Genomic DNA, 26,919 nt, shown 5'->3' on the forward strand with positions numbered 1-26,919 from the left:
GTAAAGATTCATTTCTTTGGAAGGCAGAGTGGTAGAGAGGTGGAGAGAGCGAGAGAGATCTTTCATCTGCTGATTCACCCTCCAGTCACGAAGGTCGGCCTGGTTCAGGCCGGAGCCAGGGGCCTGGACACCATCCAGATCTCCCAAGCAGGTGCCCGAGCTTCATGTACTTGAAGCCTATTCTACTGCTTTCCCAAGCACGTTGGCAGGGAGCTGGTCTGCACCTGAACAGCCAGGACTCAAATAGGCTTTCCAAAATGGGATGCCGAAGTCAGAAGCCATGGCTTAACCCACTGTGCCACGATGCCAGTTCCAAGTGCAACTACTGAGTCCGGACCCCTTGAGACTGAATAACAGCCAAAACTCTCTATGGTTATGGGATATAAAAAATCCTCCCCAAGATGTGATTGTTAGCAAAATGGAAACATGTTGTATATTGAGAAATTAATGCATAATTACATCTGATATTATTGCATATATCATTAATGTTTTTGTCATTATGTAATATTGTACAACCAACATCATTATTTAATAATTATATCTATATGACTAGTAAAATATTTATATATTCATTCAATATTTTAAAACTAGTTTTAACAAAGCACTAGTGTGTTTTATCTTATAATACTGCTATTGCTGACTATCTGCTATAGACACACATCATTTTTGTCTTTCTGTGACTCTGCTTGGTTTATTCTTATTTAGTAAATTCTCCACTTTCTTCCTTCCAGAAAGTACTAGCCCTTGTGCGTTTGCATATTGGCATCACTATCTGTTCTGCTCTGTCCCTGGCTTCTGATTCAATGTGTATTCAAACTTATTTTTTCTCCATTTCTCACCCTTTTGCCATGGTTTTTGTTTTTGTTATTGTTTACATCTTTTTTTTCTGTGACTTACTGTAAGAAAAGTATTTTACTCAACTCTTCTAATTGACTGATTTTTCTTTTTTTTAATATATTTTTTAAGAGGCAGTTACAGACAGAAAGAGAGAGACAGAAAGAACGAGGTCTTCCATCTCCTGGATCACTCCGCAAATAGCCACAACAGCCGGAGCTGGGCTGATTCGAAGCCAGGAACTATGAGCTCCTCCCATGTCTCCCAGTTGGGTACAGGGTCCCAAGCACTTGAGGCATCTTCCACTGCTTTCCCAGGCCATAGCAGAGAGTTGATTGGAAGAGAAGCAGCCAGGACTTGAACTGGTGATGCCAGCGCTGCAGGCGGAGGCATAGCACAATGTGCCTCAGCTCCAGCCCCTCATTCATTGATTTTTCATTCAGCTTTTTAAAAATCTGATTATCCCGTCCATTCAGATTTTAATCTGAAGACAATTCAATATTATAAAGCCATTTCATGAAATTGTATGTAGCCAAAAATGAATGATGCATATACAACATAGGTTATGAGAGCCATACTATTATTTTTGTAAGTAAGATGTCCATAATATACGTATTCAAATGCACATGTGTTCATACACAATGCTTTTGCATACATTTAAATAAAATACATAAGTTTCTGTGAACAGTGGTCACCCCACTGCACTGTGGAACATTGGAACTTATTCCTTCATTCGACTGTACATTGACACTTGTTATCCAACCTCACTCTCTCTCCTCCCTGCCACCTTTCACAGTCTCTAGAAATCAATATTCTGCATCCTAACTGGCAGATTCTAGCTTCCACATATGAGAGAGAACATGCAGTGTTCGTCTCTCTCTGTCTGATTTGTTTCACTTAGCATGATGTCCTCTAGGTCTACCTATTTTGCTGCAAATGAGAGGATATGCACAGTGATGAGGAGATAGAAACATTCATTGTCCAGACAAGATCAGTGCATGTTGTATCCGTGTGTTGAAATACCAGGATATACCCTATAAACATGTACAATGATTAGATATTAAACAATGTTATTTTAAAGCTCCAGAATAAAGATTATTTAAATCAAAAGCTAAAACTTTTATCATATAAATTCCTAGACTGTGATACCAGTTTTGTGAGAAAAATCAGTTTGTTCCTGGTTTACTTCTCTGCTCTCCTTTCGTATACAGCAGCTAACACCACCAGCTACTCAGAGCTACTCTTATTTCACGCAAGGTGAAAATGGATTTTAAGTAGGAACCGACAACATTTTTGATGTTCATCAAAAATATGCAGAAAAGCAAAATGTCAAAACGGTATCAAGAGTTATAGGATGTGTCTCTAAATTGGATATTAAAGATTTTGAGCATTCAAAATACATTTTTAAGAATATTGTGTTAGTGTAGGAAACTGATTTTATCACCTTGTCAAGGAGTCTGCTTTTTAAATTATTGTTGACACCCAAAAATTAATTTTGAATTTTTGTTACCTTTTCTGTTGGGTTATTAAGGACAGATTCAATGTGGTTCACAGATACAATTCCACAAACATAACACTGTCCTTCCTCCCTCAGCTCCCTCCCCCTCCCTTCCTTCTTTCCTTCCTCTCTCTCCTTTAATAATTTTGGAGATAATATATTTTAATTGTAGTATAGTTAAAGACCTAGTGCTTTTCACATAAAGAGGTCAACAAGTAAGAAGTAAAATGACCATAATTCAACCAAAATATAGGCACGGGAGATAAATAATATTCACATGAGAAGATTCAGTTCCACCTATATACAGTAGGTTTTAAAAATCACACATCATTAAAGTTACAGTAGCATATAATTCTTAGCCATTTGTTATAAAACAAATGAAGTTATAAAACAAAGTTTAACAAAACTACAAAACTACATTTGCAGGAAAGTAACGTATAGTACTTTTTTTTTTTTTTTTTTTTTTTTTTTTTTTTTTTGCCAAAAGCGACTTGTAAAGTTTCTGTTTAGTTGCAAAGCATTTCAAAATATTTCTTTTTGTTGTTGTTGTCTTTCACTTTTAATATGGCTGGTGAACAGCAATCAAAAGAATTCTCTGGTTTTATCTTCCTCCTTGGAACAGTGGGCAGGTGCGCAAGGTCACCTGCTGGTCAAGGGAAGTGACTTTAGTTACTGTCTTCAGAAGCTGCACACTCTCATTGAAGGCTTTTCTGGGGAGTGTAAATGGCCTCAGAGCATGCAATTTGCTAGCGATTCCACCATACAAAAGAGAAAAAGGTACTTCAAATGTTCTGTGCACTGAGACATAGCAGGAGGGAAATATTTCAAACATTAAACTACTTTTGTAACATAAGATGTCTGTTCTTTAAAACAACAAGGTATTTCATCATTGTAACAAATATTGCATGTCTGATGTTTGAAATCTCAGACATCCTTCTGCAAAACAATGTAATTATCATTTATGATTGAGTGCCTTATGTGTCTTACCTTATAAATGAATTGAAAAACCAGTAATACAGAAAGCCAAAGCCTGGTGAGGATAAACAGTTTTACAGAGCATCCTCTTTGTTAAGAAATGAAAAGCAGTTTGAACTGTGATGTAGACTATGACTTCGGTCAGGAAGTGAGGAAAATGTCTCATTGACTATTGAAAAATATAAGAACACTAGCTTGTCTGAAACTATTTCTCTTGTTCAAGTTAAGCAGACCACCGTTGGATGCTTTATTTGGTCTTGAGTTTTCAGTTAAACTTTCTTTCTTATATTTAAAATATATTTTATATCTAATGTATAAATACGCTTAGATTGTGTTCTAATAAAAAAGTGACATATCAGCAACAGCATGAAGAATGTGAGGGAGTTCATTTTGTGAATAATTGGAAGAAGGACTTTCAAAGTATTAAGATCTCCCACAGGACTCCGCACATAGAATCCTTTAGCAGGACCTGGTCTGAGGTGTCCGGGTACCAGGGCTGGCAGTGTGGCCGGACCACAGAAACAGGAAAATCATCGTTTGTGTTTGTCCTCATTTCCAGGATTTCAGCAACGTTCTCTTGCAAATGTAATTTTAGTGACTACCCCATGTCATCCTCCTCAAGAGAGTAACATAGCATGAGTAATGCAGGTGAGTGCTGGCTGACACCAGGCCTTGACTAACCAAGGTGTGTTCAAACATTTGGGTACTATTTGCACAGAATTTTCGATGAATATTTTTTACTATATGTGAGTTTCTGAACTTTTAATGTGCTCCATTAAAATTTGTGGTTTTATGACATATTTTAGGTCTTTATCAGTATTGTTGAAGTGCTACTTAAAATAAACATAATTTATTAATAATTTGAAATATTTATCAGTATTTTCTTTTTACTTGGTCTATGCAGTTAGTGCTTTTGTATGCACCAGAAATGCTTTTTTTCTGATCTCTGATACACAAAATAGCAACGATTTAGTAAAGTCTTCAAACATAAATAAACCTCTACTATATTGCTCCTAGCTCTTTCAGGCTTTCAGCTTCCATTGAAAGGTCTGACTCGTGTGTGGGTGTTGCTGTTATACATTGTGAAATCTGGGTCCTTATTAGTGGTGCCAATCACTATCGATTGAAGGTGTCATTTTTCACATTGGTTTTTCATGTGTCTTACACATGTATTGATCAGCAGGTTTCTTTCTACTTACCGAATCTGGTATATACCATAAGCCTATTAGTCTTTAAAACTATTTTCTTTTTTTTTTTTTTTTTTTTTGACAGGCAGAGTGGACAGTGCAAGAGAGAGACAGAGAGAAAGGTCTTCCTTTACCGTTGGTTGAGCACGCTGATGCGATGGCAAGAGCCAGGTACTTATCCTGGTCTCCCATGGGGTGCAGGGCCCAAGCACTTGGGCCATCCTCCACTGCACTCCCGGGCCACAGCAGAGAGCTGGCCTGGAAGAGGAGCAACCGGGACAGAATCCGGCGCCCCGACCGGGACTAGAACCCGGTGTGCTGGTGCCGCAAGGCGGAGGAATAGCCTAGTGAGCTGCGGCGCCGGCTATCTTTAAAACTATTTTCTTGATCATTGTATCTTTGTAATATCTCATTTAATGAGAGGTTTAGGGGCTGGCACTGTGGCACAATAGGTTAAGCCCCTGCCTGTGGCACCACATCCCATATGGGTGCCAGTTTGAGTCCCGGCTGCTCCTCCTCCTATCCAACTCTCTGCGATAGCCTAGGAAAGCAGTAGAAGATGGCCCAAGTCCTCAGGCCCCTGTACACATGTGGGAGACCTCGCCCAGCTCTGGCCATTGTGTCCATTTGGAGAGTGAACGAGCAGATGGAAGACCTGTGTCTGTGTTTCTCCCTCTCTCTGTCTGTAACTCTGCCTCTCAAATAAATAAATAAATCTTTAAAAAGTAATAAATGAGAGTTATAAATTTATTTCCTAATCAGATCAGTATGTCCTATAGCAAAGGTCAAGCTGTCTTCACTGCTCCTCATCTACTGCCCCAAGTTTACCTACATTTCCGCATCATTTATTCTCATGACTTGGTAGAATCAGTCATGGGAAAGATTATCAGTGAATGACTGAGATCAGAACAGTTCCAAATTTTCCTTTTATTCCAGTGTATCAGCATAGACTAATGCTTGTCTTTGCTTATATCTTAAATCCTTCCTGCCACTTTTTTTCATCTATTTCCTCAAGTATATGTACTATGTTTTTTCTATCACACTTGGATTTTATTCATGTATTAGTTTTCTTTTAGTTATCAAATCATTTTTGCACCAAGGAACTGCATGTATGTGTGTGAGAGTCTGTGTGTGTGTGTGTGTATTTCATTCCTATGAGATAAAATACTTGTGGCTGATCTTTGGACATCTCTACTAATGTTTTTCAAGAACCTTCAATTCAATGGATTTAAAATAAATGTATTTATTACACATCAGCCCTTCTTTTCATCAACTTTTCTTGATTACCAGTAAAAAATCCATCTGCCTAGGCTAGTAAGACTTCAAATATCCTTGACCTCTGCATTTATTTCAGTGAACCCTTCCCATGTGTGCAAAAAACCCAATTGCTTCTAATTTTCATCAAGGGTTGGAAGGGATATGTTAGTGGTTTTTTCCAATCTTCATCTTATGTGGAATGAGAACAATGCTTACTGAAATTAATGGTTTTCATACTGTTACAAACATTGTTAACAAATACTCAGAAGGGAAATATCACTTGTTTTTATTTTTGCACTTGTGTTGTAATTGCACTTTTATTTTCATCTGTCTATGCATTTGTTTTCATGCTGGTTCTAGTGAGGTTGATTCCTGAGAGTCTGCACTAAAGATACTCAAAAGAAAAATAAACAAATATTATCATCAAACTATACATGCAGATTTTTATTAGGAAATCTATAACATAAAGTGCATGTTAATATTTTGGAGACTCATGACAACTATTTAACTCCTTTCTCACTTACTTTTCTAATTTTACAACTTTCTATAAAACGTAATCATAAGACACTTTCAGCAATAATGTATAGCTTCATTTTAGACTTTATGATTCATTTTTTATTTTTAATTTTTTTTTAATTAGAGAGGCAGAGAAACAGAAAAAGCCATACAAAGAAAGACTAAGAGTGCTGCCATCTGCTGATTCGCTGCCTGCAATGTTTGCAATGGCCCAGGCCTTTCTCAGGCCTAAACCATGAGCTGGGGACTCAATCTGGTCCTCCAGTGAGGCAGCAAGAACCCAGGTATTTGACTCCCACATTCTCCCTCTCAGGGTACACACTAACACGAAGCTGGAATCAAGAGCAGAGTCAGAGCTCAAACCCAGGCAGCCTGATACGGGATATGGGCATCCCAAATGGCATCTAAACCGCTAGGCCAAACACCCACCCCATGAGCAGATGTTTGGAATAGAAAGAACATTTGAGTAACATGTTTAGAAATGTCAGTATAAGAGAAATTATGAAAAATTTCCATGTTCAGTTAATCCTCCGCTTGCGGCGCTGGCATCCCATATGGGCACAGGGTTCTAGTCCCAGTTGCTCCTCTTCCAGTCCAGCTCTCTGCTGTGGCCCTGGAAGGCAGTGGAGGATGGCCCAAGTGCTGGGGAACCTGTACTCACTTGTGAGACCAGGAGGGAGCACCTGGCTCCTGGCTTCGGATCGGTGTAGCTCCAGCTGTAGCAGCCATTTGGGGGGTGAACCAATGGAAGGAAGACCTTTCTCTCTGTCTCTCTCTCTCACTGTCTAACTTTATCTGTCAAATAAAAAAGAAAAAAAGTTTCCATGTTGTTTTTAAACTATATATTACTAGGAATATACTTATTACATAAATGAGCCCATACAATTTTAACAATTCCTTCACATGTAATTGTTCAAAACCTATGATTATTTATATTTCCTTTAGGAAGTTAGTGATATATTTTCCCATTTCACAAACATTGCAAAACAAATCCATCTTATAAATCTTTATACAATTTTGGAAATATTTTTCATACATTATTTTATTTGTATTATTTAAATAAAATTTAATAGGATCTTTTGTTATAATAACTTGTTATTTTATTAATCTGACCTTAAATGCTATAGCAGAAAGATTTTAGTTAATGATGCAAACTTTATATCATTCATCATCTTTAGCTGTTGCTTTCTATCACTTAAATCAAGCTTCACTAAAATGCTGATTCTAGAAAATTTTATTATTTTAAATTTATTAATAATTTTATTATTTATAAAATAATAAAAACACTGTGATCTGGCTTCTGTTAGATTTATGTACAGTATATATATTGTATGTCTCTTTAATAACAATGGCATAAAAAGGCATGCATATATAGCCAGTTGCCTATGTGTGATTTCTGATTTTTCATTCAACTTCCCCACAATAAATCTCACATATATATCCAAAAGACATAAGGTCATTGTATCAAAAAGATACCTGCTCCACTATGTTTATTGTAGCACTGCTCACAATAGCCAAGATATGGAACCAAGGAGTCTACCATCAGATGAACACAGAGAAAATGTAGTATATATACACAATAGAGAAGTCCCATCAGTTGCAGCAAAATGGATGGAACCAGAAGACATCAGATTAAGTGAAATAAGGCAGACACAGAAAGACAAATGTTGCTTGTTACCTCTGTATATGGGCACTAAAATAAACCCATCAATATAAACACAGAACATGCATTACAAGAGGCTTGTAGTAGTGGGAGAGATAAAATGAATTTGTATTTAAACACAGTAGGCGAAATTTGATGTGGTTTATAGAGTGTGACAAATGTAATTTGTTGATAAAATGATGTATGGGAACTCTTTGTAAAACTCCAGAATTCTTATTTTATAAATTTAAAATGATTCTGAAATGAAAAGTTTAAAAAAGAACATATATCTCAAAATTTTTTTTCAGAAAACTAGTATTCCCTGTTGCTAAGAGATTAGTACTGCCATCCAAACCAGTATCCAATCTAAAAGTTTAGTGTAGAGTAGGTGGTTAGCCTGGTGGTTAAGATGTTCATGACCCACATGGGATCACCTGCATTTCATCCCAAGTCTGGCCCCCACTCCAGTTTCCTGCCAGTGCAGATCCTGGGAGTCAATGTGTGATGGCTCAAGTAATTGGGTTCCTGCCACCCACATGGGAAAACCGGGTTGCATATCCAGCTGCTGGCTTTGGCCTTAGCCCCGACTATTGAGGACATTTGGGGAGTAAACCAGAATATGGAATATCTCTCTCTCTCACTCTCTCTCTCTTCCCTACTCCCCCTCCCTCCATTACATATATATATATATATATATATATATATATATATATATAAAGTTTTAGTGTCATCTTTGAAGCTTTCATTTCCTTAACACCTTTCAGGTATATATAGTATTCAAATTAGCAGTAAATAATGTCACTATTCACTTCTGAATGCTTCCAAAATGCATTTTTCTCGCCATTTCCACCACCACCATTAGAGTCAGTTTACCTACACGTTGTGCCCAGAAAACCACAACTTCCAAATATGTGTCCAGTCTTGATTCAGATGGTTTACTAATAAGGAGTGTTAGTTCTCAAACTCAAATTTAAATAAGTGATTTTCTTATCAAAACAAATTTTCCTTATTCCAGCTTCCTGCTAATGTACACCCAGGGACTCAGAAGTGACGGTTCAGAGTCAGGTCCTTGCCACCCACATGGGAGATCTGAACCATGTTCCAGGATCCTGGCTTTGGCCTGTCCCAGTCCCAGCTGTTGTGGGCGTCTGGGAATGAACCAGTAGATGGACGATATCTCTCTCAGTATGTCTCTGTTCTGTCTCTGTGCATTTTGGACAAATAAAAAACAAATTAAAGAAAAAAACTTACGTCATAATTGTGGTGTATTAAAAACACTCAGTAATAGCTCTCATACCCATGCAATGTTCATCTCACTCTTAGCTCATGTAACTCACTTCCATCTTGCAACCGTGCTGGCTTGCTTTCAGTTCTAGGTGTCTTTAAAATCTCTTGTTCATTCCTCTTGGCTTAGTTAACGTTTATATATCATTTCAATCTAGAGGCCATCATCACACACTATGGAAAGAACGACTTGTTTGAAACTGGTTCAAATCACCATTTTGTAAAATACCATGGAAGTCTGAAGAAGCTCTATATATAAACTGTAAAAATTACAACATCAAAATTGTATAGTGACCAGACAGTAAGCTGCATGAAGGCAGAGGCTGACTATTTTGGATAGATATTATTTAGCAATAATTTATTGACAGAATAAATATGAAGGTGGCAAAAAGCACCCACTTGTGTATTATAATTCAACTTTTTAAAAAATTCTTATTAACAAATATTACCAATTGTCTGACAATTTCACCTGTTATCTCCCAGATTAAAATAAATATCCTTGAGCTTTTACAATAAGACATTCTACCTTTAATCACTCAAATTTTTAATTTTAGAAGTTTACTTTGATTGATCATATATGTTAACTGCTCTTATCATCTTTTATTGTTTTGGCATACTTTCAATCCATACTATTGTTCCATTAATTGTACCAGTCTTACTCTAATATCTGAACTATGAAAGTGTATTTACTTATACTGGCTGTAATAGAGTGCCTTAGTTATGAAACATATTAAAATTATACATCAAAACTGGAATAAGATGGAACTTAAATTGTGGTTCTGGTATTATTAAGAGATTCTTCTTTTCAAAAGACAACAAATATTTTTGTGGATTATACAAAGTTTACATGCAGTGGTTTTCATTAATTCATCTAGGTTTTTGTAACTTTGGAAAGAAAAATTGGTGGTGACTAGATAACAAAGATCTTTAACAAAGGGAAGATACAAGATAAGTTCCTAAGCTACAAATAATTTAGCAAGATGTACCTGATCTATCGAGATGGTTTGTAAATAAAGTTATAAAGGAGAACAACACAGCTGGCTGAAGAATGGAAGGAAGTCACTTGGTTTTCTCGGTGTGTGCCTAAGTATAAAATCCAAGCCCCAAACTTAAGCAGCTTCCTGTGAGCTGAGTTGTGTGGCCCAGTGTTAGTGCTCATCTGTTGCTATGAAAACTGAAGGTTGCATGAGAGTGGCCATGCGGGAAGAGCATTAGGAAACTGAGTCTGTTGGACAGAAGGCTCCTTCAGAGAAAAATGTGCTTGTGTCTGGAATTGGTATGCACCTTTTGCCCATCCTTAGGAAAGCTTTCCACTGCATAAGAACTGGGAGTCACGTAAGTTTACAAGTAAGCCCTTTTCTGATAACGCTCTCAAATGACCACTTAATAAATAAAGACCATAAACATTGCAGAATTGACTCATCAAAATATGTTCTCTGTATCTTATCTTCCTGATAAAACACACAGAAGTCATTCTCGAATTCTAAGAAAAAAACACAACTTTATATGTCCCTGTATTGCAGCTAATATTAATAGTTAATAACTAATAATAATAGTTAAATATAAATGTTCTGTATTTATAATGTGACTGGTCAAATTCTATGCATCTTTATTATTACAGGACCAGGTAAAGTGATTTATCTTGTACACATGATTAATATTTGCATAATGAGTGAATGTGTCAAAATGTTGCTCTTAAACATTTTATAACTGAATTAGGACAATATGTCTATTTGTCTTGTGAAAATATTTTCACAAGACTATTTTATCTCCCACCTATGGAAAATTGCCACTCAGTATTAAAAGGGTGCCAAATATCTAGAATTATATATTTCTCAAGTGAATTATTCTGCATTTTATTTGAGCTGAAAAGCATCAAATAGCATCTACTGATGCTTTATCTCCTTATCTTCTAAATTACTGTGCTTTCAAAAGGTATATTTATTTATTTACCTACTTATTTGAAAAGCAGAGAGAGAGAGGGACAGACAGAGAGAGAGAGAAGAAGAAGAAAGAGAGAGGTCTTCAACCTACTGGTTGATTCCCCAAATGGCTACTAATGCAATTTGGCCAGGCCAAAGCCAGGAGCTTCATCCTGGCCTCTCATATGGATGGCATGGGCCCACGTCCTTGGGCCGTCGTTTGCTGCCTTCCCAGGGGTATTAGCAGAAAACTGGGTCTGAAGCAGAGAATCTGGGACTCAAGCAGCATTCCCACATGGGAAGCTGCCCTCACAAGTGGCAGCTTATTCTGCAGCACTACAATGGCAGCTCCAATTTCTCAAGCATTTACAATAACGTACTTAAACCACATAGATTCCCTCTTCAATGGTTAATTTATTTTTGAGAGGCGGGGGGAGGGAGGAGACAAAGAGAAATAGAGAGACAGACAAAGACCACTCCCATCCACTGGTTCACTCTTTAAATGCCCATAATAGCTGAGGCCAAAGCTGGGAGCCAGCAACCCAACTCAAGTCTGTCATGTGGGTGACAGAGATCCAATCATTGCAGCCATGTACCTGCTACCTCACAGGGTCCAGCAAGAAGCTGGAATGAAGTGCTGAAGGCATTTTTAGTATCCAGTTATAGGGTTTGCGAGTCTTCTTATTTTTTACTTATTTATTTGAAAGGCATAGTTACAGAGAACCAGAGTTGGAGAGAGAGAGGTCTTTCATCTGCTGGTTCACTTCCCAGATGGCCACAGTGGCCAGAGCTGTGCTGATTCAAAGCCAGGAACCAGGAGCTTCTTCTTGGTCTCCCACACAAATGCAGGGGCCCAAGGACTTGGGCCATCTTCTACTGCTGGATTGGAAATGGAACAGCTGGGACTCGAACCAGCACCCATATGGGATGCCAGCACTTCAGGTGGTAGCTTTATCCACTACGCCACAGCGTCAGCCCCATTGGAAATCTTGGAAATCTTAACTCTAGCACAAGGCTAGTCCTGTGCTGTTTTCAAACCCACTTAACCTATCCTCCTGACTTTTTATGGCTAGTGGTGTACCAGCAACATATATTGGTCTAATATTTTAAGAGTTTCTAAGACAGATATATGTCTTACATATATTATGTAACATATAGATATCTTGATATATTGTATACCATAGATATGTTAATATCAAGTGCTTTTTACCATTGTTCAATGACATATCAATTCACATCAAACTTCTGAAATAGATAACTCCGTCAACCTTTCTCAAATTAGTTTAGTATAACTATTTTCTAACAAGTAGCTAACATGCTTCTTAATTTAGCTTTCAGTCACACTAATTAAGTCATTTTCATTATATTCATTAACCTCTCTCTGGCCAGACTATTATAGTGAACAAATATTGCTAGAAAATGCTTTGTTTCCTGTTAGGCAGCAGACACAAACTCTTGTATCAGAAGCATTAATCCTACATTTCCTAATTTAATTACAAAACAACAGTTAGATTTCTCAGTGCTATGTGTCTTAATATAGAGACCAGAATTACTGAGACATCATACATAGTCCAGGAGCCAGCACTAGCCTTTGAGTTTCCACCTCATCATAGATTCAACTGAGAGCTTCAACCAGGAAGTCTGTTTCCATCTCATGACAGAGAAGGAGAGAAGCATTGTGCTTCTTAGCCTGCTTAGATTGTCTTGGACTCTCTGATAGGACAAATGCGGTGCTTTATGTGGTAATTATGACAACATATTCCGATGTTGAATCACAGCCCCAGCTCAGTGTGATACCTAGTGTACCCGACTTCTCAAGTGCTGAAAATCTGTTGACATCCAGATAATGTCTTCTGCTGCCTACTGGACACTTCTTCACACCTAGGACAAGGCTGGAAATGTATTTGTCTTACCATAACCCCATAAAAGTATGATAATCTACAAAATAATTTCTCATGGACCCATTAGATCACTGAGGTAGCCAGGCAATCCAGAGAAGGATGGGGCCAGTTCAAGAATTATAGCCTGAGCACTGGGTCACTGTGGCAGAACAGGGAAGGAACATACGGCAGGTGTCCTTAAGAGGTAAAAACAATTTGATTAAAATATTAAAGGGGTAAGCATTTGGCGCAGGGGTTAGATCACCATGCTGGACATTCACATTCCGTGTTGGAGTTCCTGGTTTGAATTCCAGCTCCTTCAGTTGCAATTAAGCTTGCTGTAATGCTCATCCTAGGAGGCAACAGCTGATGGATCAAGAACTTGGGTCCCAGGGCCGGCGCTGTGACACAGTGGGTTAACATCCTGGCTTGAAGCACCAGCATCCCATATGGGCGCCAGTTCAAGACCCGGCTGCTCCACTTCCTGCCCGGCTCTCTGCTATGGCATGATAATGCAGTAGAAGATGGCCCTAGTCTTTGGGCTCCTGTACCAAAGTGGGAGACACAGAAGAAGCTCCTGGCTCCTGGCTTTGGATCAGTGCTGCTCCAGCCATTGTGGCCATCTGGGGAGTGAACCATCCGATGGAAGAACCTCCCTTCTCTCTCTCTCTCTCTCTCTCTCTCTCTCTCTCTCTCTCTCTCTCTCTCTCTCTCTCTCTCTCTCTGCCTCTCCTCTCTCTGTGTAACTCTTTCAAATAAATAAATAAATAAATATTTAAAACAAAAACTTGGGTCCCAGCCATCCATGTGGGAATCCCAGAGGGAGTTTCAACAGCCCTGCCTGTTGCAAGCTTTTGCATGAGTCAGTAGTTAGAATATCTCTCTGTCTTTCAAATAAAATGAAAACATATGTATAAAAATTTTAAAAGGTGGCCGGCGCCACGGCTCACTAGGCTAATCCTCCACCTTGCGGCACCGGCACACCGGGTTCTAGTCCCGGTCGGGGCGCCAGATTCTGTCCCGGTGGCCCCTCTTCCATGCCAGCTCTCTGCTGTGGCCAGGGAGTGCAGTGGAGGATGGCCCAAGTGCTTGGGCCCTGCACCCCATGGGAGACCAGGATAAGTACCTGGCTCCTGCCATCGGATCAGTGCCATGTGCCGGCCACAGCGCACCAGCTGCGGCGGCCATTGGAGGGTGAACCAACGGCAAAAAGGAAGACCTTTCTCTCTGTTTCTCTCTCTCACTGTCCACTCTGCCTGTAAAAAAATAAAAATAAATTAAAAAAATTAAAAAGGTTTAAATGAATTAATAACTGTCTAGTTGAGAATAGCACAACAGTATAGAATCATGGGGACCTGATACAAGAAGGAGTAACATTGATTCTCAGATCATTTTCCACTGGCCGTCAGTGAGTATTAGTGAGGAAGATTGGGGAAGACTGGCACTTCCAGAGAAGAAAACACTTCCTGAGATGGAGCAGACCAGGAGATGAAGCATAGCTGCCACTGGAGGAGCACAAAGCTCCACTCAGCTTCTCCCCTAACAACAAAAGGCTTAAGCCACTGAATAAGGGGTGGTGACTATATTATTCACACAGCACAGGTAAAGACCATTATGGTCGGAGAAAAGGAGCAGAAAAACACCACTTACCACCAAAGAAAGAGGTTCCTACCCAGGGGAGGTGTAAGTCATGCTCTCCCAGACAAGCGCCACCACGTTTGCAAGAAATAGCTTGGCTAGTCTGTGGAGATAGAACAGGACTGCTAAGAAAGTTGCACTATGATAACCAGATACATGAGACAGAAAAATATAGATTTTAAAATGAACAATATAAAGCAATTTTGCCTTTCTCACCAAGTGTGCAAAGATTAGGCATTGAGCAATTGTGTTTGACATGAAAGGAAGATAAACAAGTGCAAAAAAATACCATGGCACTACAGTACAAAGGAAACTGGAGTAGAAACACTTTTAAAACTCACGTTTTCAAACTGTATCCAATGTAAGATACACGTAGAGGTATTTGAAGTCAATGCTGAACATAACCGAAATAACAAACCAAATGCAGTCTAACTACTTTCTAACCACCAACTAAATGGAAGAAAAGGCAAGTTCGTTTTCACTATAACCCTAGCCAGCACTGCTCTCTACACAAAGCCCAGCAATCCATCAGAAATAAGTCATTCACAAAGCAAGAAACAAAAATTCACACTATCAAGAGACAAAATAATCGATGGAAGTAGACTGTTCTATGACTTGATGACACAGTACCACACACTTGGCAGAAAAAAAATTTGTAGGCTAGAACCTGAGAATGCAAAATACCATGACTGATATGTTAAAGCATCTTGTATTTGGAGAGACGAAATATTCCAGTAACTGATGTAAATCATAGAAAAGAGTAATAAGCAAAAAGTCTTGTAAACTTGCTTGGACATGCAAACCAGTATTCAATTCCAAGTTTATTTAGTCAATAGAAGTTAAAAGAAAGAAAAAAAGAGTGGGTCAACAAGCCACAAAGAGCATGCATAAGACCTGGTACACTAAAAACCAATGTGGAGGTGGGCATTTGGCACAGCAGTTACGACATTGCAGTTGGGATGCCCACACCCCAAATGGGAATGCTTGGGTTGGAATCCCAGATCTGCTTCTGATTCCAGCTTCCTGCTAATGTACATGCTGGGCAGCAGCAGATTATGGTTCGAGTACTTGGATCCCTGTCACTCACAAGGGAGACCTGGGTAGAGATTCTGGCTTCTGGCTTCAGCCAGACCAAGCACTGGCTCTTTTAAGTACTGAAGCAGGCCGGCGCCATGGCTCAATAGGCTAATCCTCCACCTAGCGGCACCAGCACACCGGGTTCTAGTCCCGGTTGGGGCGCCCGATTCTGTCCTGGTTACCCCTCTTCCAGTTCAGCTCTCTGCTGTGGCCAGGGAGTGCAGTGGAGGATGGCCCAAGTGTTTGGGCCCTGCACCCCATGGGAGACCAGGAGAAGCACCTGGCTCCTGCCTTCGGATAGGAGTGGTGCGCCGGCCGCAGCGCACCGGCCACGGCAGCCATTGGAGGGTAAACCAATGGCAAAACGAAGACCTTTCTCTCTGTCTCTCTCTTTCTCTCATTGTCCACTCTGCTTGTCAAAAAAAAAAAAAAAAAAAAAAAGTACCGAAGCAGTGGGTAGGAAATCTGTCTATCTTCATCTCTTTATTCTGTCTCTTTCTATAAATCTATATCTCTCTTTTCAAGCAAATAAAATAAATTTAATATCTGTATAACTGGACCAACATGAAAAGAGAAAATAAAATAAAATAATACAGAATAAATTCAAGATCAAACTACAGATTCAAGAAACTAAAAGTAGAGCAAGCAGCACAAATATTAACTAAAAATCACCAGTATTCACCCTACTTAATGTCTGGAAACCTAAATACATAAAGAGAACAATCTTATAAATAGCCAGAAAAAATGACACATTATAGCCCAATTCTCATCAGAAAATATACAAGCTCCAAAATAATGGAGGGATATGTTTAAAATACTGGGGGAAGGGTGATAACAAGTTGGAATTATATACTCAGAATGTTTTTCAAAATGAAGGACAGAGGTTTTTACTCCCACACAAAACTGTGTCTGCATTACCTGAGATTTCAAAGAAGGCCTTCATACAGAAGAATAGGATGCTGGGAAGAAATTCAGATCTATATTCATTAATCAAGAGATTGAAAAGTGCCTCAAGTAAACGTGAATTTAGAGAGATGTCTTATTTTTTAGTTTCTAAGATAATTGACTGAAGCAGGAACAATGCGTGGAGGCTTCATAGTTTATGTAAAAGTGAAACAACACAAAGGAAAAAATGAGGGCAAAAATTGGGAGTATATCACTCAAAGATTTGGCCTAAATATAGACACTTGAAGGCTGACAGTCATAAATTAAAGATGTATGCTATAAAGCCTAAGGCAACCATGGTTTTTAATAGACATAACTAATAAGCAAATAGAATAGATAAAGTAGAATAATAGGAAAACTGAATTACCCCACATGGAGACAGGAAAAGTGGAAAAGGAAATAGAGAACAAATTGAGTACCTAGAGAGCTTTGAGAAAGATGGTAGATTCACAATCAGCCATCTCAAGAATTTCATCAAAACCAATTAAACATGTTCTTTTACAGATAAAGACTTTTAGATTTGATGAAAAATAAGACTCATATTCTTTATAATAAGCCAAATTTGTATAGTTTGAATATTTATTTGAAAGAGAGAGAGAGAAAGAGGAGGGAGAAACAGAGAGAGGTCATCCATCCGCTGCTTCACCCCCCAAATGGCCAAAATTGCTGAAGCTGGGCTGGTCCAAAGCCAGGAGCCATGGGTTTTTCCCAAGTCTCCCATGTGGGTGGTGGGGCCCAAACACTTGAGCCATTTTCAACTGCTTTCTCAGGCCATTACCAGGAAGCTGGCTCAGCAGAAGAGCAGCCAGAACTTGAACCAGCACACATATGGTATGCCAATGTCACAAGCGGCAGCTTTAGCTGATATGCCATGACACTGGCCTTCATAGTTTATATTTAAAAAAGAAATGTTTGGGGCCAGCACTGTGGCGTATCAGGTAAAGCTGCCACCTCCAGGGCCAGCATCCCACATGGGTGCCAGTTCGAGTCCCGGCTGCTCCACTTCTGATCCAGCTCTCTGCTATGGCCTGGGACAGCAGCAGAAGATGGCCCAAGTCCTTGGGCGCACCAATGTGGGAGACCTGGAAGAATATCCTGGCTCCTGGCTTCGGATCAGCACAGCACTGACCGCTGCAGCCATCTGGGGAGTGAATCAGCGGATGGAAGACCTCTCTCTCTCTGCCTCTCGTTCTCTCTCTGTATAACTCTGACTTTCAAATAAGTAAATAAATCTTTTAAAAAAGAAAAAGAAAATCAGAAACGTTCAAAGTGGCAGTGTGAAAATGATATACTATATATTCATTAATCCAAAGAGAGTATCACTGTATCTGTGAATAAGGCAAGATAGATTGCAGAACAATTAATATTATCAGTGGTATTGAGAGTTGGTCCACAACAACAAAGGTTCAATTTCTCAGGAAGACAAAGCAAGTCAAAATTATCTGTAACTCCAGAGCATCAATGTATGAAACAAAGATGGTTTTAAGACAAAGGAGAAAAATACACTTCCACAAATACAACTGCTGACTTCAACCTTCCTCCCTCAGTAAATGAAAGCAAAATTGATCCATGGACATTTCAAATTCTTTGGCAACTAATATAATTCTTGCAATTCCCATAATATTTACAACTTTATTTAATAGTAATGTTATTTGACCTACTTATCACCCTCCCTAGGAAGTATTCTTATTTATTTCTTCACACTTCCACTTTACAAACAATCTCTCTCTCTCTCTCTCTCTCTCTCTCTATATATATATATATATATATATATATAATGTTTTAATTTTTTATTACATAAGGATTTATATGTTATTAAGATATATTCTCATTTGTATGCAATGATTGTATGGATTAATGGAACATAATGTGTCATTTTAAGATAGTTCTACATTGTGTATTCATCATGAAACAATGATTAGACTTTCTACCTCCATATCATTTATTTATATTTGGAACCTTCCAACTCCTCTCATCTGGCTCTCCATAAAATATACAATAGGTTAACTGTGGGCTGGTTTTGTTTTTAAAATGCACCTCAAGTGTGGCAATAGCCCGAATCTACTACCAGTAAACGCTGTCTTCTGCACAGATGGGTGCACACCACCTGGCTGACACCCGGGCGGTCTTTGCAGAGACCACTCACAGAACTGCAGGCAGGGAAGGCTACTTGGCAGGGCAGCTAAGACACCGGCGGGGATGCCTGCATCCCATAGAGGAGAGCCTGATTTGAGCTCCCACTCCTCCAGTTCTGATGGAGTTGTCTGCCATGTGCTCCCTGGGAGGGAACAGGTGATGGCTCAGCTCTTCGGTTTTCTGCCACTCCTGTGGGAGATCCAGATGGAATTCCAGGCTGTTGCTGCAGCCGGGCTCTTGTGAACATCTGGGGAGTGAACCAGCAGATGGAAGATCTATCTCACACCTTCCCATTCAAATAGAACAAATTATAAATGGATTTAAAAAATTAAGAATGGAAGGCAGTTGCCTTCACTGCATATACTATACATCAGATATTCCACATTTCTGCTTGTGACCATCCAAGTGATTCCTGGGGAGGATGTGATGAGGGCACCAATGACCTCTGAACCCGCACATCCTGTGACTCTCCATCCCTGTTCTAGGCTCAGAAAGGAAGACCTTTCTGTTTTCTTATGTGGTACACGTTGCTTTTTTCTTTATTAGGGCACTCACAGCTAAATGATTTCTCATACACACGGTTTGCTCATTTTACGCCAGCCACTCTTTGTCATATATCATGGGACTTTTTTATTTACTATTATCCAAAATTGCATTACTTTCTACTATTCATGTGATTTTTCAGTCTCCCTAATTGCAATTATGACTCTATGCAGAATAATGTTTCCTTCAGCAATAACCCCGATCTAAAGTTGTCCATAGAGAAAACATCACACATGTTATTAAAAGAATTGACTGATAAATACATGAAATTAGACATACTCCAATGTTTCCACCCTTGTTGTTATGTACTTTCAGAAATAAAAGGAAATATAATTAATCATAAGAAAGCTAATATCATCTTTTGTTTTTTAAAAGTTCTTATTTATAATTGCATTTGCCTCTTTAAAAACTCTATGAGCTTTATACCAAATAAAATAAATGAAATGCCTCCATTTACTTAAAATTAAACCTGGGCAACTCATTATTTTCATTTTATTACCTGAACTGTCATGAAGTTCAAGTTACACATTTTCATTTGCAATAATTATCTTGAGACTGGATTTGGAAAATCATTATAGAGTTCTTATCTCATTTCAATGTTTTAATAACACTATGAATTGATATTTTTAATTTTAAAAGTCTCCCATTGTGTCCATGTAAGTATAGGATGTGCAAACGCTATTTATGTCACATAGACACAATAGCATTTATATTATTATATGCTAATATCTACCAGATCACAGGGTGTAAATCTTGATTCACAAAAGAAAAGTTCTGAGAAACCTGGAGACCACACTATGGTAGAAACCAGCTCCCACGTTGCAGCAAATCACACCATTTCAATGTGTGGATGCCTACAAATAGTTCAGCTGCACTGTTGTCATTAAAGATTTTCAAGATTAATTTCAGAAAGGATAAAATTCAAAAGTCCTATTCTCCAAACTCTCGAGTTTAGCTTGGTTGTCATTGTCTGAAGCAGAAGAGCGATTTAGATGTCTAAAATTACAGCACGGCTATTTGAAAGTTTTGTCAGATTTTATTTTCATCCTTTCAAAAGAAATAACAAGTACATTATTTTTGAGAAAAGAACACCTTACCCATCCTTTGACCTGGTCTGATCCCAACGAAACTTCCATCCATACATAGAGGAATGCAAACTCCTTCAAATACACAGTGGCTGCGAATTTGCACAAATGCCTCTAGCTATGCTATGATCTAATTTTTCATCCATCAGAGAAGGGAAAAATCTTATTTCTTTTCCTAGTGCTGCTTTTCAAGTGATTCTATGGAGGCCTTAACAGTTCTGATCAATAATTTTACAATCATGATTTTATTCTTTGACATCTCTCATTGCTGTTTCTTATGTTCTGTAGATTTAAATTTATATTATAAGATAGATTTCAACATTAGTATTACTTTAACATTGCTATGTAATAATTTACAAATTTACAAATTTAGTGGTTTGAAAATATGCATTTATTATCTCAGAGGTTGTGACTGAAGCTGGGTCCTCTGTTCAGAGTCTCATAAGGCTGTGAGCAAGATGTTGAACTGATTCAACAAGGAACATTCTATTCCTTGCCAATACAGACCAGGGTCCTGTTTCTCCTGCTGGTGATGAGTTGAGTATTGTTTGTAGTTCCTGCAGCCAACTCCCAGTTTCTTGTCTCGTGTATCATGGTCACGATACTAGGAGACCATTACATTTACCATATAATTTCATCCAATAAAGTGATAAATATCCCATCACTTCTGTGATTAAAAAAAAAAAAAGAACACCATTTAATCAAAAGAGTGAACATCCCTGTCTTTACAACATTCCAGTGGTTAAAAAGGCAAGCTAATGGTGCTATATTAAAGAATACATCACATTGTGTGTTCTCTATAATATATTCAATCTTGCTTATTCATTGTTTCATTAAAACAGGGAAATAGGTTGTATAAGAAATGTGATAATAGTGTCAAATTGTTTTCTTTGTGAAAATTAGGTTTGATTCTCATTTGTATACAATTTAAGTTCTTTTTTTTTTGTTGTTGTTGTTTAAAAAGAGAAGGGGAGGGGCAAAGAGAGAGACGCATTGTACACAGTGTAATATAGAGAAAGCTTGTTGAACCAATGATATTGGAGAACTGAGCAGTCCATGTGAGCTATAGTGTAACCTATGATAAAAACTTCTCTACTGCAAGCATCCTGAAGCAGACCTTCTGCAAAACCTCCAGGAGTTCTTTCCTGATTTTCATAGAGGGAGATGGCTAAGTATAATAACAATGATGCCAGAGTGAGGGGCAGGGACAGATAATGTGGGACTTTATTGATTATGGTCATGGAACTTACCTATTACAATTGTGCACAGAACTCTTGGGAAATTTTTGAGTGAAAGGAGTGGAAAGATATGATTTTCATTATTAAAATACCATTCACTTTTCTGTAGTATATCTTTTAATCTTCAGGCACAAAGATGGCAATGTGTAACTAACATAGAGAATGACTTCAGTGAACAAGGGGAGGGCTCATTGTCTTGTGAAATAGAGGTTTCCGTGAGAGGGAAGTTAGAAGTGAAATTTCATTACATTTTAAAACCTGACCTGGCAGGAATTGCCAATATACTTGTATGCACATATTTCAAAAATTTTCACCAGAAAAAAGTGAGTTTTTTTGTTCTAATTTCCATGAAATTGTTGAAGTATTGTCATATTGGATGATGAGTGCTACAGCAAGAGAGCAATGTAATGTGTGTGTTTCTGAATGAAGCAGCCAGATGGACAATGGTATTTTCTGATAGACCAAAGACTGTAGGGATATGCAGGTTTGGAAGTAGAATTTGTTTAAAAATATGTTGGTCTTTGTTAAGATGAAGATGAGAATCAACAGAGGATCATCAGAACCTAGACCCAAAGGAGGGGGAGAAGTTGGAGCGCATATTTGGAAAACATCCTTGGATAGATGCGTACACAAAAAAGAGGATGGAGTCGTGGCTGAGATGGAGCCTGCCAGTACTGAGGTCCAGGAGAGCCAGCAACCGTGGGCGGAAACGGCATCCCGTGAGCCAGCGTTCCCCAATGCTGAGAGATGTCTGAAGATGAAGGCAGTCATCTACTTTACCAGTTTTTTCATGTGTTATGAACTGAAACCTAAGGGAATTATAGAATTGAATGGTAACAGTTTTATGATTGCAATATTTGGGAGAGCTGCTGATGTTGTCATTAATATACAAAGATGCCAAGTCTATCCCACATAGAAAAATCTCACAGGTCTTACGTATCATTCAGTAAGCCTGAAGAAAGTCAATTTAGTTAAAACCACTAAAAATATGTGGGCCTAGAACCTGATATCTTTTATGGCTAACTATGAATGTTTTACAGTTGTCAGATGAACTGGACTTTCCAGAAATCCAATGTACTTGAACATGAAGCAAACTTGTAAATGAAACTGTTATTTTTAAATCTGTGGCCCTTAGGACCAACGGCACAGCTATTACAATTTCTTCTCAATACCATTTAAAAAACAAAGCATTAAATCTGAACAGCATTTAAAGATTTTCATTGACTTGAGCTGTAAGAAAATGTGTTTCCATTGAGGAAAAATGTACGAGAAAGAGCAGGTGTGTCTGAAATTTTGTTCCTCAGGACTTATATTTTTGTGTAGGCACAATGTAGGAATGCTCCAGGAAGCAAAGTTCCCTCCCCGGCTCATGGCTGGGAAGCAGAGAGAGCATCTTCTTCTTTCCTTGTGTCATATGACAAGTTACTTACCATCTCAGGGATGATCCGCTTATCATTTTTTACAGATTTATTTTTATTCATTTGAAAGGCACAGTTACAGAAAGAGAGAAGGAGAGAGAGAGACAGAGAGAGAGAGAGAGAGAGAGAGATCCTCCATCTGCTGGTTCACTCCCTAAATAGCTGCAACGGTCAAGTGGGCCAGGCTGAAGCCAGGAGCCAGGAGCTTCCCCCAGACCTCCCACGTGGCTGCAGGGACCCAAGCACTTGGAACGTCTTCTGCTGTTTTCCCAGGTACATTAGCAGGGAGCTGGATCAGAATTGGAGCAGCCGGGACTCAAACCAACACCTGTAAAGGATGCTGGCATTGCAAGAAGCAGCTTTCCGCTCCACCACAACCCAGGCCCCAATATGTTTCAAATTTATATACCTTACTTATCATCCAATATGTCTCATTCTTCAACTAATTATAAATGATTTGGACTAACATATATAAGATGATTTCTTCAAGTTCCTATTTACCATTTATGAGAGTGATCAGAATTATTGTATTCTTATTGTGATGTCATAATCATAATGATTCATTCTAGTTAAAATTTTGATTTTAAAACAGATTAATGAAAGCCTCATTTAGAATAGATGCCAGTATATAGTTTAGACATAAAAGTGAGCTTACTCTTTATGCAGGAAAATTGTTTTAAAAACTGGCTATTTAAACCAACCTTTATAATTAAGTTGCAGAGTTTCCTGGGTTGCTATCATTAACAAAGAGTCAGCTGGAAACAAAACAACAAAACAGGGACAGCACTGTGTGTAAACATCAATAACATGTAAAGTAAGCATGGTCAGCCACTTTGTAACCTTCACTACCTCTGATGGCACTAGAAGCCTGGAGCTGCTGCTGCTACTACAAAAATATATAATGGAGCTGAGTTTAAACTTCTCTTTGTGTTAGCTGCTATGGCTTACTTCAAAGCAAAACTATGGAAGGAAGAGCAGTGGCAAAGAAATGGTACAAACTAACAGAAAAGTGAGAGAAGTTATCAGAAGGTGAATTATGAAATATTACCAGGCAACACTCTAAGACCAAAGAAGCCAAGAAGAATTTATGACCAAATATGTTAGCCCCAAGACTTAAGTAAAACTGAAAATGTTTCTGCTTAACACCAAATTACTTAAATGCAAAATATTTTGAAAACTGTTGGCACCTGGCTGTGTTTACTTTGAGGAATTTAAAAAGAATTTAATGGGCTAGATTAAAATAGCCCTGTAGGACCTAGGAATGATAGGCATGGCTAGCAGATCCTAATATGAAAGGGAATTTAAAGAAGGCAATGAAAAATAAAATCTGTCGAAGAGTACTCTCTGATGGGCAAATCAAATTATATATTATCTTTTGTGGGTGTTTACAAACTTTGCAAGAAGGGCCATATTATGCTTAGTGAAATCAGCATTTCCCAAAAAGACAAATATCATGTTTTCCATGATTTGTGGTAGCTAATACACAGAGTACAAAAAAAAAAGTAATGTATATAGCCAAATTGACATTACTTTAGAACACAAAATGTAGTTTTTACTTAAGCAGTTATGTGAATGAGGCTGTTTTTAAGTTTCTTCACTGACAACCCCATTTTAACCATTGAACAAATCGTACTTAAATTAAAAGTAGTAAAAAGTAAAAATTCAAATTTAAACATGAAAATATGGAAAAGCAACAACAAAAAAACAGGAAGTATCTTCATTAACAAACAAATTAACAAATTCACAGTCAGATACTTTCTGGGGCATATCAAAACATCTATATCAAAGGTTGCATTCATTTGAGAGGTATCAATACATGTTCAGTGCTGAGACTATTTGTAGCACAGTTTATACAAAGAGCTTTAGACTGCTATGGGTCACATTTGAGAAATGCAGATTTATGCTTTATGTTACAACTTGCAAATTTAACATTATAGCTAATGCAGAAATAATTACTCATTTCATTATTTTTCTTGAAACCCAATACTCAAGTTATCATTTAAGTACATGGAATAATGCCATGACATCTTCCTTATAACAGTAAATTTTAAAATCTGAATACTTTATATCATGGAAACTTTACTTAGATGTACAAAGGCTCACAAATACAGTATAGTCATAGAGTTGCTTCTTTGAAGATTCCATAATTCATGGTTATTTTAGTACAGATAAGTGCAGGACACTACTCCAGATTATTGGGCAACAAAGATGTCAGTGTGTCTCTACCTGTATTTAAGTACAACCACAACTACAACCAGGGCAAGTAAATGCCCTCACGTGTCCTCTGCTGCTTCTGGGGTTCCTCTCCATGTCGCAGGAGCTCATGTAATGGATACCATCAGGTCTCAACCTATCTCTGAAAGTTTCTGTATTAAAAATTTTGAAAGCTATCTAATGGAACATCTATTGTCGCAATAAGCTGGCTTTTTGTTTCTTACTCTTCACTAACTAGTTCAAATGCAATATATAATGTTTAAGTTTTATAGACACCTCATTAAAATGATTAAGAGTATCTAAAATATCATTAGCAGATAAAATATTAACCAAAAAAGACACTAACAGTATTTTTGGAACTGTTTTTTTCCTAGCTAGGAAAACTATGGGATTAATAATGAGCACAGATATAATAACACTTTAACTCGGCTGTTTCCCAGCATCAATAATAACAGTAAATGCATGAAGCAGGATTCCGGGAGGAAAATCTAGGAAACACTTGAATTTTGGATGCCTCAAACACAAAAAGTATCACAGTGCTTATAAACACTACCATTATCTTTATCCTTTAAGTAGTTCAAATCTGTATTTCATTTCTAATTTACTCTAGAAATAAAACCTAATTCATTTCATAATGCATCTTATCAATCTCAGTTTTCTTTTTTTTAACTTTTATTTAGCAAATATAAATTTCCAAAGTATGGCTCATGGATTACAAAGGCTTTTTCTACCCCATAACTTCTCTCCCACCCACAACCCTCCTAACTCCCGCTCCCTCTCCCATTCCATTCACATCAAGATTCATTTTCAATTATCTTTATATACATGAGATCAATTTAGTATATATTAAGTAAAGATTTCAACAGTTTGCACCCACACAGAACATAAAGTGTAAAATACTGTTTTAGTTCTAGTTATAGGATTAATTCACATTGAACAACACATTAAGGACAGAGATCCTACATGAGGAATAAGTACACAGTGACTCCTGTTGTTGACTTAACAAATTGACACACTTGTTTATGGCATCAGTAATCTCCCTAGGCGCTTGTCATGAGTTGCCAAGGCTATGGAAGCCTTTTGAATTCACGGACATCGATGTTTTTAGACAAGACAAGGCCATGTTCAAAGTGGAAGTTCTCTCATCCCTTCAGAGAAAGGTACCTCCTTCTTTGATGGCCCATTCTTTCCACTGGGATCTCACTTGCAGAGATCTTTCATTTAGTTGTTTTTGTTTTTTGCCAGAGTGTCTTGGCTTTCCATGCCTAAAATACTCTCATGGGCTCTTCAGCCAGATCCAAATGCCTTAAGGGCTGATTCTGAGGCCAGAGCGCAGTTCAGGACATCTGCCATTCTATGAGTCTGCTGTGTATCTCACTTCCCATGTTGGATCGTTCTCTCCCTTTTTTATTCTATCAGTTAGTATTAGCAGACACTAGTCATGTTTGTGTGATCCTTTTGACTCTTAGACCTATCAGTGTGATCAATTGTGAACTGAAATTGATCACTTGGACTAGTGAGATGGCATTGGTACATGCCACCTTGATGGGATTGAATTGGAATCCCCTGGCACGTTTCTAACTCCACCATTTGGGGCAAGTCAGCTTGAGCATGTCCCAAATTGTACACC

The sequence above is a fragment of the Oryctolagus cuniculus genome, chromosome 10 (assembly GCF_051225735.1).
Source record: "Oryctolagus cuniculus isolate XC-2025 breed Fujian yellow rabbit chromosome 10, ASM5122573v1, whole genome shotgun sequence".
Lineage (NCBI taxonomy): Eukaryota > Metazoa > Chordata > Mammalia > Lagomorpha > Leporidae > Oryctolagus > Oryctolagus cuniculus.